Source organism: Thermobia domestica, chromosome 5 (genome assembly GCF_964235325.1).
Source record: "Thermobia domestica chromosome 5, izTheDome1.hap1.1, whole genome shotgun sequence".
Lineage (NCBI taxonomy): Eukaryota > Metazoa > Arthropoda > Insecta > Zygentoma > Lepismatidae > Thermobia > Thermobia domestica.
The window spans coordinates 229,092,831-229,106,080 of NC_137458.1; positions in this window are offsets into that span (position 1 = coordinate 229,092,831).

Here is a 13,250-nt window from a genome sequence, read left to right on the forward strand (position 1 = left end):
AATATCCATTGTAATTGATATTCAGTCTGAAAGAATCTGAACACCTACCAAAAGTAGAAGTAACTATATATTGTGCAACTTTTGAAAGAAGTGTAAATTATTAAGAAACTTCTGATTAATTACGTTTCAGGAAGTTAACATTTCACATAGAGTAACGGGATAAAACAAAATGATTTCTTGTTAGAAAATATTGTTTTCTGTAATCATCATTATCGTTATCTTCGTAAGTATATTCTACCGTTATTTTCAGATTTCTTACCGCAACTGAGAAGTTGTCATGCATTACTGTCTTTGGCTAAAAACTTTCGTCATGACGTACGACTTTTCTGTTTGGTAACATCCATCAACTGTATCCCCTTTCAATCCCTCTCTCTCTTTCCTGTCACCATACTCTCTAGCATGTCCCACATGATACAGTTCTTTCTCAATTAATTAACACTCTTTGTAATAACATGGTGAAAATATTCAAGACTATGTACACTTCAACCACATTAAAAATAACAAAAAATTAAATAATTTTGAAAAATTATTATAATGTTGAAGTATTGTTATAATCTATATATATAAAAGAGAACGTACAAATCCTTTGTTCCCTCATCACGCTAATGCGGCTGAACCAATTTCTTTTATTTTTGGGGGGTTATTAGGATTTGGACCCTAGATGGTTTTTATCATATCACTTTAATTTTTAATTACCAGTGTCTTGAGATAATTGACCATTCAAGTGTCCATAACGTACAAATCCTTTGTTAGATCATCATAGGTAAAAATAAACGTATTTATATGCAACCCGCATGACCGTGTCACTCGGCGGGTTAACATAAATGACAGGCGCTATAATGTTAACATTTACTGCAATCACTTGAAAGCGAAAAAGTAAAAATTATCTAAGTAACAAAGTTTATTGCGTTCCGGGGTGACCGCAGCGAAGCGGGGCGGGTTAACATAAATGACAGGCGATATAATGTTAACATTTAATGCAATCTTCTATGGTTTTTATCATATCACTTGAAAGCGAAAAAGTAAAAATTATCTAAGTAACAACGTTTATTGCGTTCCGGGGTGACCGCAGCGAAGCGGGGTGAACGCTGCTAGTGTTGAATAATTACGATTTTATTTTAGTTAACTCTTACAATTTTTGGTAAATTTTTTTACCATGGAGTAGTATCGTTTCTGATCCTTTGGCCAGAGGGGCAAAGTGTTTTTGTGCACATGAGTGATACTGGAAAGTGCTCGTTATACTGAAGAAAATAGCGCTTAAACCATGACTATAGGTCAAATAGGAATGACGCAATACATTTTTGAAATATTCTTTTATACACACACACACACACACACATATATATATATATATATATATATATATATATATATATATATATATATATACCATGCGAAAAATGAGTCAGCTTCAGACTTTCAAAAATTTCTCCCGACCTTAGTTTCCAAGATACAAGATTGACATTTTGCACACGTAATATTTACATAACAGTGTATTTTCGAAAGAAAATGATTCCTACATGAACCCAGGCCCGGAACAAAGGGGCGCAAATATCAGAGTTTCGAAAAATATCAGAGTTTTACCCGATTTTCACGTTTCTGCTGTATAATACGGACAAGCGAGTGGTACTAGCGGACAGTACGCTCTATGCTAAAAAAAAAAAAAAAAAAAAGCGAGGTATGAACCATGTCATGCGAAAAGTATTAAGGAACAGTAGCTGTTAATGTGAAAGTCTAAAATTTAGCTAAAAAAGTGGAAATCCTAAATGGGTTCAAATTATTTTTTATTGTGTTTGTATAGCCCTTAGCATTATGTTAATAGTACAGATTAACAAATTATTAAATGTGAAGACAATTTATTAACTACTTTTGTTTTCTATTTGTTTTATTACTAATTGGGCACAATTAACGAATATGTATTAAACACAAATTAAACATAACTTTCTTACAAGGCTGTCTAATTCTTTATTATAAATTAACGAAAAATGTTACTGTAACATTTCTCGTTAATTTATAATAAAGAATTAGACAGCCTTGTAAGAAAGTTATGTTTAATTTGTGTTTAAGATGGACACAAGGCCTTTTTTATAAAAATATGAATATGTATTGTGCTCAATGAATAGGTAAGTAATTAATACACTTCTAGCAATATTTTATTAATTGATAACCACTAATATTATAAATTTGAATACTTATTTAATGGTTTTTAAAATCTCGTAATGATATTTGAGAAGAAACGAAACGAAAAATTCAACTAGTAAACGAAATTCGTATATCCATCATTCTTTTAGTTTAGTAGTCAAATTTAAGGTGTTTACCTAATTGAATTTCATTGATATCAACTAGGTATTCAGTCAGAAAAAAATGACTGAAAAATTAAAATGTGCTTAGTTTAAAATAGTTTTATTAATAACAAGTTATCTATAATTATTAGATAAAATTAGCAAGTAAAGTGCTTACCTGATTGTAATTAATCTCTTTCTAGATTCACTAATAAAGACACAGCACCACTCAAAACTCTGAACAAAGGAATAATCATGAAGTTAATAGCATGTTTCTTGATAATAAAAGGCTTTGATTTATTGGTAAGAATAATAATAACTCAATTTCCATGGTAAGATGTTGGTATTCACTTACTACTCGTACAATAAGTTAACAATTAATATAAAACTTTTCATATTACATTGCAGCTTTCTTAATATATCAATAAACTAAAACCATAAACGAGTAAAAGGTGATTTCATATATGTTCCGTGCAAAATTCTTGAATATCTCCCAGTGAAGTAAAAAGTAATAGCATTATGTTTAGGAGACACACATTATGCATTTTCTATTTATTGAGAATGAAAAAAAGTTTATTTATGGTTAAACATACATTGAAGATAACATTTTCATTATTATGTGTAAAGTTTGCTTTTAATATAGATGATAGTTTCGTAGTTTTAAATCTATTTCATAATCATCATCATCATCATCATAGGTATTCTGCCTTTATTGGCAGGTCACTTGCTGCAGCTGAGAAGTTTCCATGCTCCACGGTCCTCCGCTCATATTCATAATCAGAATTGACAAAATACTTTTCCAATAGTGAAGAAAATTGAACTAACAAATCGTTTGTTCGTTTGCTCGGATATGAACGTCTCCTTTTCAGATTAAGGTTTGTGAGATGTGGATCTACTGATTAACATGAGATCCGAACCACATGTTCTGCTCTCGGGTCCAGGGTTGATCTTTTGGGATTAAAGGGTGAGAGAACACTTGTCCAGGAGCCATATATCTAACAGGAATGACAAGGAAAGAGGGAAATTAGTATAGCATAAAGCAATAATGTTGTTTGTTTGACATGCACAAAATAGAGATTCACGTTTACTTTAACATATTACATATACAAAATGTATTATATTATTTGTTTATAACTAATTACAGTATTGTGATAAACTAAACTAGGTATCACTGAATAATTCTATGATATTATTTTTTAAACAGATAGATCTTTGTGAAGGACTGGATTGTGGTAAGTATGAATTAAGATTTAAGCTTAAACTATTCTCTAGTATAGAAAATGATATTAAATAAGAAAGCAGAAAATGTCAGGAAATTGTAAACTTAGTGAATAAATATAAAATATATGATAAGTCAACAAGATTAACTCTAATTACAATCGATCTTTAAATAGTTTTAATTAACGGCATAGTTATTTCATAACTCCATAATTTTTGAATTAATACACTTATTAGCCGCTGAATAACTTCAAAATTTTACATATTCAATAAATATATATTTATACTCTCAAACGTAAAATTTCGAAGAAGTTCTTTGCAGTTCCTCTAGTACAATTTGTTGTATATACCGTAAATAGTGTATTAACTCTTCATATATTTAAAACCTCTAACAACAAAACAGAATGAACTCAAAAGTATCAAACAATGTAGAGCTTTCTTTGTACTACAAGCGAATACATATTTATTATGTTCCTGTAGTTCGTATTATATAAGCAAAGATTAGCATTGCTCCTTTGGCGTGCGAAGACCGAATTCAATTCACCGTAGAATGTCATGTTGTTTGGATCTTACATTAAGCTGCAAGATCTGTATTTTGTCTCGTGCTTGAAGGGAATAATAGACACCAAAACACCAACACTAGAGAATTGAAGAGAGACATATAAATATGCTTAATAAGACATAATTGATCACTTCTCATATTTATTATCTGTCCTCGTGTTAAAGAAGCAATGCTCGGATTAACGACAGTGTTATCATAGAATAATAGAATGCATAATAAATTTTAATAATACAATAGAGAAACAGATAGAAAACCATAAACGTTAAATATTAGCAATGAGTATCATACTTACCTCTTCCCCTGAAGACTTGTTCAAATTCAGCAGTAACAAAATGCTCTCTTTGAGACTCTCTGAAAAAGAGGCAGCAAGTCGTTCATGGTTGGGAAAAGACTCTATAAGAGTTGTAGCCAACTTGAACTTCAATATGTCAATTCGGAAATTAACTGAAGTAATTTATTCATTCTACTATTCTATAGATATTTCTTTACTGGTTATTCAATATCGGACTTTAGAAGAGAAATCTAATTGAGTTTATTGATCATGCCTATAGCGACAACTCCCAGTCACGACGTACCATCAGATTTATTTTAAAATAGGAAAATATTGAAAAAGAGATATAGGAAGTCAAGAGGAAGATAGAAAAGGGGGAGGGAGAAGGAGCATACAAGAAAGAGAGTTAGAAGGGTCTTGTGAAAAATCTATTAGGTCGGCAATAAGGGGAAACCAGAGGAAAATATTGCAGAAAAGGGATGTTGGATAGTCTGTGGTTAATACAGAATAAGATAAAAGAGGAAGCAAAGGAAGAATAAAATGAGAAAATACGCGATAATTATTGAAATATAATAAGGAAGCTTAAATAGATATTAGAAGATGCTTCATATCCAGAATTTATTAATCGAGAACTAACTTTGAACTGTTCCTGATGAGACACGTGTTCCCTCATACGACTCTGACCTGGATCCAGGTAACTGCATAAGTTGGAGTTACCCTGACCCAGCTCAGATGAGAAGTACTAATTTAATCATTTATATGTTGTTTCTGAGCATTTATAACTTTCAACCAGTAACTGATTTTACGTGGTGAAGGTTGAACACATGTTTGAGTTAGTTAGGGGGGGGGGGGAATCAAATGATTCACATATTTTCCACAAATCGAAGTTCTTAAAATTTTGAAGAAACTGTTACTATCTCTGGCTTATCCCGTTGCTTCGGCTTGCCTCTCAGAACTGATTTGGATGAATTGGGGATTAATTACCTTCATATCAGATATGTTGGGTGGTTATATGAATTGACAAGTTAAAACGGGGGGGGGGGACGAAGTTGGAAAATTATATATATATTTATAAATTAGATATATATTTATACAGTAGAACGTCGATAATCCGAACGTCAAAAATCCGAACGCGGTCCCTAGAAGCTTATTTTACATTTTGTCTTAGCGCAAGCAATAAACAAGCAATAGGGTTGTCCATCGGCGTTGTGTGAAGTCAGTGATTTTACAAATTCTCTTTCATATGTAATTGTTTGTCATACATATTTTTATTTTCCCTTAGGCGTATACAAGTTAAGTTTTAACTGTGAGTTACAAGAAAAGTGTAATTTAATGTACGAGCAGGTTCTTCAGAAACATTAAATATAAGTAGTCTTACGTACGGTATTGTAATTACTGTATGTATTGTATAATCACTGTATCGATAAAAGAGCATACCGTACATTATATAAAAGCCTAAATGGCATTTTCTTGGTCATTTTCGAAAATCAGAACAATTTGAAAATTCGAACTACCCGTGGTCCCAATTAGTTCGGATTTTCGATTTCATACTGTATATACAGTATATATATATATATATATATATATATATATATATATACAGGATGGCCCATTTTAATCTTCCCACGGAAATACCTCAAAAACGGTATAACATTTGAGTATAGGTCATCGGTAATGTACTTTATATGTTGATAAGTTCACATAGATTGTGACCATCAAATAATTTCAAATATTAACGAAAAAATAGGCAATTTTAAATTTACGAATCTCCTTAACTATGTTGATAAACAAACGCCTGGCGTTGCGCGACTGCTCAGTAGCTATCAGGGGGCGCTGTAAGGTAGCAATAAACTTTGTAATGAAAAATGGTTTGTGCACTATTTATAACAAACTATGTACTCCATATAAGAACACAAATGTGTAATATTATAACGACTTTAATTTAGGGATGAGTTTACTATCAGGTTCGACCGACAGAGATTAATAATAATTAACAAACCAACAATACACTGTCCTTAAATAAGTTAATAACACTTTCACACATACGTGCCACATCAGAACAAGCTAAAACTACACATACAATGCATATTACTACAGAAATTCAAATTCTACGTATCTACGTTAAACATTTCTCTAAACATCACCATAGTTTAGTCGGCTCTGATGCTAAAAAGTAGAGGGATAGTTAGGGCTAGGTGGCCCTTGCATCAAAACTAACCCATTTTTCTATTATAATATTATTGTTAATGACTCCGTAGGGATAGATTAAGGAAGATCCCTCTCTTGAAGAGAAAGGAACCCTCACGAAATCGTTCAACCCATGCTCTGTTGGAAGTTAGGCCAGTTTAAAAGTAAATAGGAGTCCCTACAGGAGCATACTCTGACATTTTAATATTTAACTTAACTAATACAAAACTTATGTATACCGCCATGTCTTAAAAATCAAATATACTACACATACAAAACTAACAGTTTACCGCAACCTGACTGAAATACGGATGGAAAGGGAAAATTTTGAAATCACTTTTGAATCTCCAGATATTGGTTTGCAACTTTCAAAAAACCCGAAAATCAAATTTCGCTTTCACTGCTAACCTATCCTGAGATGATGGCAATGTCCAACATGACGATAGCAACAAGAAGTTTCATATTTTACAGTTTTCCTGTCTGTTTCAGATAAAATTCCAATACTTTAGGACTCCATCTGCTTCCAAACTGTTTATGTAACGATTTAAAATATTGTTACCTGAATATTCACTCGTTTCCCTGTAGAATTAATTAAATGTTTGACAGCGGCGATGGGTACGGTTCACACCTCCAGCATTCAGACGACAAAGAGCGAGGTAAAGAGGTGGAATATAGTTCCCAATCACGGTGCAGAAAATTTCGCGGCAGAAAATATAAAACGAATAAAAATAGTGAAAACTTGATCAAACCGGATTTTAGCAGAATATGGGTATGTCATCGGGACAAAGGGGGTCTAAAATGTCGTACCAAATATTGGATTGGTGGACAAATTCAGAAAATTCTACCCAATTGCTAATCTATGACTTACTTCGCAATAAGAATGTAAATTTTTCATAATCATCCAATTGAGATGCCCGTACAGAAAAATTTATGAAGAAAAATGATATATGAATAAAGAAATTATTTCCTGAAAATGTAATGTTATTAATTATTCTGAAACTTCTGGGTTAATTTTTATTTGGACCAAAACACAACACAGATTTAAAAGGTAAACCGAAAATTATACAGTAAAACCTAATAATACACAGTACGGGTAAAAATTATTTGGACCCCACAAAACTATACCACCTCAACTGTAACTAAAGGTTACATCTCTTCTTCTGAATTTCTTCAGAATGAATCTGTTGATTGGTTTAAGTTTAGGGACCCTATTGAGGAATGGATACAGAAGACATAGACCTACAACTTAAACGCGGGATTCATACTTCACGAGCTCTAAGCGGGAATCAAACTTTTGTCTTCCACGTTGAAAGCTCGTACTCTAACCACGTAGATCGTTTAAAGTTATAATATTATGTAATCCACTTAGAAAGGACATAAACACAGAAACAAGTCCCAGATACGTCAATGTCTTAATGCCTAAGTATGAACTTCATTGAACTACCAACGGATAGGAGTCGAAATTCTAGTGATGAAGGAAATGGTCGTTTTGTTCCCGAATTTAATAGACTGCCTTTCTTATTAGACTCTGGATAAGAAGGAAATGTATCCTTCACCACTGTGACTTTAACCCATCAATGCAGCTAAGAGCGGAATCTTCAGAAACAATAGGCGATCTGACAGCAGTTTTCCATATCGTAGAATAATATATATATATATATATATATATATATATATATATATATATATATATATATTAACATTGCTGAGTTTTGACTGTAGATTACGAAAGTTACGATTATTTTGTTACATTTTGACGTACCTGGACAAGAACTTAAAACCTTGAATATCTTGAATATGGTGTACAATTTACATACATACTCTTACAAGAAAGAAAGTCGGATACTGAAGTGAGACGAAAATGTATATGTTGTTAGCTCCTGAGAGGAAGCACGACGATAACAAAATAAACTTTTATCGATTCATTAAGATTAAGGAACACTTACAGAACACTTATCTAATGTACTAATTCTCTATTACAAAAATTAAAACATTAATTATTGTTCTACCTTAAAATATAAAAGTTAAACTTTCACCAATGTGATTACTTTAAAAGCCGCTGCTGATTGTTAATTACAAACAGTTTTTATTGCTGGCAACCATGTTCTTATTATGTTTTTCGCTTTCTGAAGTCTCGGTTCAGACGTGCAGGAAAGTCTGCTGCGGGCCTCAGCAGAATATTCCTGTTGCGGACCCGCGCGAGCCGGAAATTCATTGGTTCTTATCATTCATGCCACACGTGCAGACTTTCCCGCACGACTCTGCTGCGGATCCACAGCGGGCAAAAATTGAGTTGCGGGGACTGCTGGCTCGCAGCGAGTTCACACAGGTGTAGCAGGTCGGCAAACCATTGCTGGTAATGAGTCAAGTCACACGTGCAGACTTTCTCGCGCCCGAAGAATTGTAAAGCGAAGAACTGGACATAGAACTATTCATTAACGAAGTACAAGAATATTCCGAGATATGGAATTTAAAGTGCGAAATGTATAGAGATAGAAATAAAAAATGGGATGCATGGAATAAGGTGTGTGAAACGTTATGTGAGAAATTTAATGGAAAAACAGAATAAGAAAATAACAGCATTGGTGTGTATTATTATTACTTTTCAATGTAAAAAATCTAATATTCATATAGTATTTACATTTGATTTTCGTTTAGCGTCCCTTTTTAGCAGCGAGGATATGAATACTTTTTTGTGATAACAATAGACCACAAATACGCTTGGAGAACAAGCCTTTATTGTTAATGCAGTTTCTTTGATGAGATTTCTTGTCACTCACTCCGGAACGAACCGACTGTTTATAACGTACGTTGCATTATACTTTAGGTCGTCACGTATTATATAGCTTCTGTGCTCAAAAGTGACGCAGAAATCCAAGACAACCATCAACATAATAGCAGAACAGAAACGAACAACTTAAATAAAGTTATATTGCCATGGAACTCTACCTACAGTATATCTCTTACAAAATAATCAGCCCACCTGTTTCTGCTTTCGTTTGCTACATTGCCTCCTTGTGGTGTGCTACACGTATTGGGGATTTCCTCTAAACCTTCTATCGTTAAATGTCACAATTATAAAAATGTTTCATTTTTCTCACCTTAGAAATGGATTATTTGGAAACACTAAATCCATTATTTTTATTTAAGAGTTTACATTAAGAATTTCACATCTCCAATCAAAGCAAGTCCTCATATTGAACACTTTCTCAATATTTAACGGGAAATTCCACTACTATAGGAATGAAATGAAATCCTTGAGTTTTACGTCGCACGGTTATACCGGGTAGGCTAAAGGAAATAATAATGATGATAAATGAATGAAATGGTGGAATGAATAAAGTGGGAGGAAACGGGAAACCCTGAGAAAACTCACGCACACGGTGCTTCTCGCACCACAAGGCCCACTTGACGCAAGCTGGGATCAAACAGAGGTGAACACTCTATCACTGAGCTACTGGACCCAACTACTATAGAAATCCCCCTTCTCCCCTTCAAGAGAAATTTTTCAAAGACGCTGAAACCTGTGCTCCATTATTTTTTATTATGAGTTTAAATGCCGAATTTTACATCTCTAACTGAAGCGAATCCTCACATTCGATAATTTGTGAATAAATAAAGGGAAATTTTACTATTATTGAAACGCCCCCTCTTGAGCGGGAGATTCGGGAAGTCTCAAATAAATGTCTCATTTTTAATTTAAAGCCGCCAACTATGTCAAAAAGATAATTTCCCTCCCCTTGTGATTACCTAGAATCATTTCATTTCAATATCATTTCAAATGTAATTTAAGTACCATACTTTTGTCTAGCTAGAATATCAAAAGTAATTTTATTTACCATATCATGTAATTAAATAAAATATTAGTTTGAACAGTTTGCCTAACCAGGTAACAGTTTTGTGTTATGGATGGCTAATTTTATTTTATTTTATTTTATTTATTTATTTATTTATTTTTTACATTTACTTCTCTTCTCCACAATAACATAGAATATTGTATCTTTCTGTAGAGAAAACTAAATAAATATTGTGTTTTATATACGAGAGTACATGTACACTTATGGGGTATCAAGTTTAAAATAATTACTTTACATTCAATTATATATATATACAAAAAATGTTAAGTGAGTTCAAGTTATCTGAGATAATTTATAATTCCTAAGGTTAATTGACAAGATATCATGCTGTACAAACTAAATTCATATCGTGGTCTACATGTGGCATGATGGTACTTTTCTAGACCACTAAACAAATGAACTAGGTTAGGAGAATGCTCCGTTCAGTAAATGCCTAGACTTAATACTTATTTCAGTAGCTAAAACTAGAGTGTTAATGTGAAATTTATGCTCCACAGCTTGTGGTAAGAAATTCTACAAAGGATCGCCGACACAAGAAACACGTTCAAAACCAGTTTTCCCATGGTTTGTGGCTGTGAGGGAGGATGGTGTTATCATATGTGGTGGATCTTTAATTAATGACAGATATGTTTTAACAGCAGCTCACTGTTTCGAAAAAGCGACTAGTGCGAAGTTCTTTGCTAATGCGTAAGTAGTTAGTTTAAGTGTAAGTAGTTCAAGGATAGGCAAAGGTTTCTTACAAGGAAACGAAAGAGGAAAGAAAATGCTTCAGGTGAACCAAAATAATTTATTAAAAATAACATTGGCCTTCTCCGTTAGATTAGGAATGATGTCGCGGGCCCCATAGAAAATTCTAGGGGATGTCTATAACCCGTGAGTCGTAGTTTACACATGATTAGTCTAGTTAACGGCAATCATACGAAGAAACTAAAAAAATAAAGTATTGGCATTTAAAATGTTCATTCTGAAATAGTGAGAGACAAGTGTTCTTTTTTCAAAATCTGATACAAGTTTGAGTATCAGTATTCAGTATCTTTTAAAATTTGCTACCATAACTTTTAGACTATTCCCTCTACATATACACACTCATTGAAAACTACTTCTGGAGTTCCCTTTTGTCTAAGCGGTTAGCCTGTGGGGCCTTGGAGTTGGAGACCCGGGTTCGATTTCCGGCGGGAGCTTATGTGGTTCCGATCCCACTTTAGGGTGAATGTCCACGTCTTTTATAGCCTCGCCGGTGAAAGGGACTATAAAATCAAATCTCTCTCTCTCTCTCTCTCTCTCTCTCTCTCTCTCTCTCTCTATATATATATATATATATATATATATATATATACAAATTTTTACAGTGGAATATGTAACTATCGGAGATATCAGTCATTCACAGCAGAAAATAATTCTGGAATTCTTCCATTTTAAATATTTAAATTCCTGTTAAAAAATTTTAAACAAATAGCACATATTTCGGAAAATGTTTCAAATGATTTCTATGTATTGTAGGGAATCAACCGATAATGCTGCAAAGAGCAAATGATTTTCTTGATACAAAATTTACTTACTAGATAGTAGGACGTAGCATACGATGGAACATATTCTAAATATTAGTAGTTTGGAAGATTTGGTAATTATGAGGTTATTGTAGCTTTCATTACTTGCACGTGTACCGAGGAACAACCACGCTAAACTGAAGCACAGGTTGGTCGGGAACCAGGGTGCGGTTTCCAGTGAGAGTTGTGGAGTGTCCAGTAAGTCCACAATCCTCACTTTGTAGAATCAAAATTTAGAAATAAAACAAAAGGGGTAAAGTTAGGTGATAATGGAATAATTATATAAAATTACTTATAATTAATATTCAAAATTGCATATTACGTTCGGTAGAGTATAATTAAAGTACTTATAATATTTGGTTAATACATTAAAGGTGCAAAACTCTAAATTTAGAAAAGAAATACTCTAAGTTTAATAATGATAAATCACATCTTATTGAACAAACGGAATGAGATTAAATTTCGATCTCAGTGTCTTAACTGTAGTTTTAAGTACTAAAAGATAGATACCAGAAATGTCACAGGCAACTACAATGAATGATATCGTAGAAGTTATGTTCTATTAATTAATCCAGTCCTTCTGCAGCACTGTAAAGAAAAGAATATGTATCAAACATTTCATCAGGTACACTCATGTCCAAAGTGATTGTCGCATATCTATAGCTATCTTCTTGTAAGTCATAATTTGATAATGCTTTTGTAGGATACCTTTAATACTGATACTATGTGTATAATCGGGAAATGAATATTTGTGGTAAATTTTATAGGGAAATAATTATAAATACGAAAATTAGTATGAGTGAAACAAAATGTTGCTAAATGGACAAGAAAGTTTTATTTTCGTTTTATTACTCTTATTTACTGCTCTTTTGACATGAAATGTGTCACATACATGTCTTTGCCTATTTTACACATACCAAAAATGTAAGAAATACGGGGCAAATTCGTTATCAAATTATATTCCTACAACAACATATTTCTAGACATGGGACAATAATTTTGGACAGGAGTTTACCTGTGGTATCTTCTTAGATGTGAGTTGATAAAGAAAAATTCCATTTAGTTTAGCTATAGGTTTTAATCGCACAAACGTTCAAAACTACATCAAGCATGCATGCTCACTAATAAAGAAAAATAATTTTTAGAACTTTGGCTTTAATTTTTTTACACTTGAATAATTTGTCTCAGTTTGCACACATTTCATATAACTTGGTTTCCTTACTCCCTCTTTGCACTAGTTTCTTCCCTTGAACAAACTACCACTTTCCATTCCCACGTTGATCCTGGTTCTTCCCATTAGCAAGCATTCTTGTCTCTTCCCGTTGA